The 3,044-nt window shown below is 53.5% G+C and overlaps 1 long non-coding RNA gene across 1 annotated transcript; it reads left to right on the top strand.

Moving 5' to 3' along the window:
• LOC123477940 (uncharacterized) lies at positions 1-1,312 on the top strand. The gene is made up of 3 exons (XR_006652984.2): positions 1-133; positions 612-889; positions 1,065-1,312. It is a non-coding gene; the product is annotated as an uncharacterized lncRNA (long non-coding RNA).
• Positions 1,313-3,044: the final 1,732 nt, after the last annotated feature.

Genomic DNA, 3,044 nt, shown 5'->3' with positions numbered 1-3,044 from the left:
CCAAGGAAGCGCTGGCAGCCTGCCAGGCACGTCCAGGCTCCAGTCCCTGCCACAGGCAGAGGCGGGTGACCACACACCAGTGGGGCCATGGGGGTTGCCATTCATCCTTGGCCAAGCAGCTGGCAGCTGTGAGGTGGGGTCAGGCGGTGGCAGGGAGGCTCCTGGGGGTTGAGAGAGAACCAGCCCAGTGCGACCTTCTGGAAGGGGTGAGGGTGGTGAGGGGAAGGAAGGACTGAGAAGAGGCAGGGGGATAGCTTGCCTGACCCGGGAGAAAGAGCTCCATCCCAGGTCCCAGTGGATATTCTGCGTAAGGAGTGGGAGATATGTAAGAATAACAAGAATGACAGGCATACTAATAGCAGCTACGTGTCAGGCACTGCCCTAAGCAATAACATACGTCACTTCAGTTCACCCCCGCAGCTCCCCATTATCGTCCCCATTTTATAGATGGGGAAATTGAGCCCCATAGAGATGCAGTACATGCTAAGCAGAGAGAGTGGGTGGTACAGCTGGGACGAGAGTCCGGGTTTGTCTGACTCCCAAACCTGGGCTCCAAGTCAAGGAACGGATCTGGAGTGTTCACCTCACCAGCTTCCTCGTCTACCCCACAGATCTGAGCTGCCATTCGAACCACATGGACGCAGCACGAGGCTCTGGGAAGGGCTGCAAACCTGAGGCCCGGCTGAGGTGTGCGAATGGCCCACCCCAGGCCTCTGTTTTCTCATCTGCAGGGTGGGGATCATTACAGGCACCCCAGAGGGTCCTCTGGGAATCTGATGACAATATGTGTTCACCAGAATGTGCCACATGTCAAATGATTATTATGTGGAAGCTGAACACAAAGGCAATGATTTCCAACTGATCCAACTGAGGAGCGGCACTATTTAAAGTGAGGAATAAGCCCTGGCTGGTGTGGCTCAGGGGATGGGGCACTGGCAACCGGAAGGCCATTGGTTCGATTTCCGGTCAGGGTGATAGGGGACTCAAGGGTTGGAAAATTTTAGTTTGAAGTAAAAAGTTATAAGCCTAGCAAGTAATGTATATATTAAAGCTTTTTTTTTCAGAAAATACGGATAGATAACGCCCATCCTGGCTCCTGGGAGAAACAGCCGACCTCCTGGGGCACTGCTAAAGATTGCCGCCTGGGGACAAGTGGAGGCATCCGGGCCATTGTGTTCCAGGGAGAGAGAGGAGAGCACCCGCCCCTGGGAACAGCTAACTGCCCAGGACAGGAATGTTGCAGTTTCTTTCACCTAATCCTCCCTGAACTTCAAAACCCCCCACCGCACCTTGTTTATTCCCTGCTATAAAAACCTTGGCCTGGAAAGAAAAGACAAGAGATGGTCTGTTAGGGTGTGAACCCACCATCTTCTCAGATCGCCGGCCATTTGAATAAAGCGCCCATAAAGGTCCGATCACTGTCATTGCTTATTGGGTTTGGTGGTGACAGGCAGCCTGAATGCTGGTGTCTTTCCCAGTTTCAAGGGCACATGGCTGGGTTGCAGGCCAGGTCCCGGGTTGGGGGCCCATGAGAGGCAAGTGATTGATGTTTCTCTCCTTCCCTTCCCCTCTCTCTAAAAATAAAGAAATAAAATCTTTAAAATGAGGAGTAAGTCCTGGCTGGGTGGCTCAGTTGGTTAGAGCGGCATCCCAACATGCCAAGGTTGCAAGTTTGATCCGGTTCGAATCCCAGTCAGGGCACATACAAGAAATAATCAATGATTGCATGGGTAGATGGAACAACAAATTGATGTTTCTCCCCTACCCCTCTCTCTCAAATCCATCAAAAAAACAAAAAATGAGGAATGTATCCTTGGTAAATATTTGGTTTTCCTATAAAGGGCAACTTAAAGCAAGGCACAGCTGCATTCACTTTCTCCGGGAGATTGCTGCCTTGAAACTATTTCTTCAACTGCTTGTACCTGAGCTGTTGATTCTCAGCTCAGGCCGGGGACCCCACCCCCACCCCCAAGTTCCTGGCACCTGCTGTCTCCTGGGCTGGGGTTCTCCGTACACAGACCCAGGCCCTGGATGACCCTTGCCTCAGGCTGCTGCTGCCTTTCTGAGCCTCAGACCCTCCCAGGTGTGTTACTTAATGTCATGCAAGATCCTCTAGCCTGTCCCAGGGGAAGTGCTGCAATATACCCCAGAGGCTAGAACGTGCTGATTCATCTGAGGAGCCAAGGGCAGGTTAAGGGCACTGAGGTGGAGGGGGCAGGGAGACACTTGGCCAGCAGCCTCACTGACACTCCCATCATGCATGGCTGTCTCCCCCTTCTCCTGGTCCCTGGCTCAGTGTCTGTAGTGACCAAGCACCACGCAGGGAGCGAGGAACCAAACCTTCTGCCTGCTCCTCCCAGGCTCTACGGTGGTCTCTGCCCAAGGCCCAGTCTTCAGCTCTCTCCCTAGGATCCTCGTCACCCACCATGAGGAGCTGGTTCAACTAGCCACCTGTACCTTCTGGTGAGATTTATAATGAGGCTATTAAGACGGCTTGTGGCAGAGAAAAACAAACAAACAGACAAACAAACAGAAAAAAAGTGAAGTTGCACCCGGATGTGAAGGCTCCTACCACTGCCCACAGAATCGAAGCTCCTGGCCCTCGGAGGACCCCCCACCATCCTAAGGAGGAATCTGGGGAGGGGGAGTCTATTAAGAGGGAGTCACTCACGCACTCGCTCATTCAACAAGTGCTTTTGTGTGCCCGCTCTGGGTCTGGTGCTATTCTAGGTACCAGAGGCACAGACAATTTTTGCCCTCATGGACCTCACATCTAATGGGAGAGGCAAGCAGGTCAGCGTACAGAATGCCAGAGAGCAGTCTATGCCACGGGAACACAGAGCAGGGAGGGTGGAGAGGGCAAGGCGGGTGTTAATCAAGGGCAGTTGGAGGAAGCCCCACTGAGAGGGTGTGGGCACAGTGAGGGACCCAGCTGTGCAGATATCTGGGGGACACAGGGCAGAGGGAGCAGGTGACGTGAGGCCAATGTGTGGATGGGGTCCACTGAGCTGGGGGTCAAGGGAGGGGGGTGGATAGAATTGAGA

The sequence above is a fragment of the Desmodus rotundus genome, chromosome 9 (assembly GCF_022682495.2).
Source record: "Desmodus rotundus isolate HL8 chromosome 9, HLdesRot8A.1, whole genome shotgun sequence".
NCBI classification, from domain to species: Eukaryota; Metazoa; Chordata; class Mammalia; order Chiroptera; family Phyllostomidae; genus Desmodus; species Desmodus rotundus.
The sequence above is the reverse complement of the archived record's forward strand: the minus strand, read 5'-3'. Positions and strand labels throughout refer to the sequence as shown.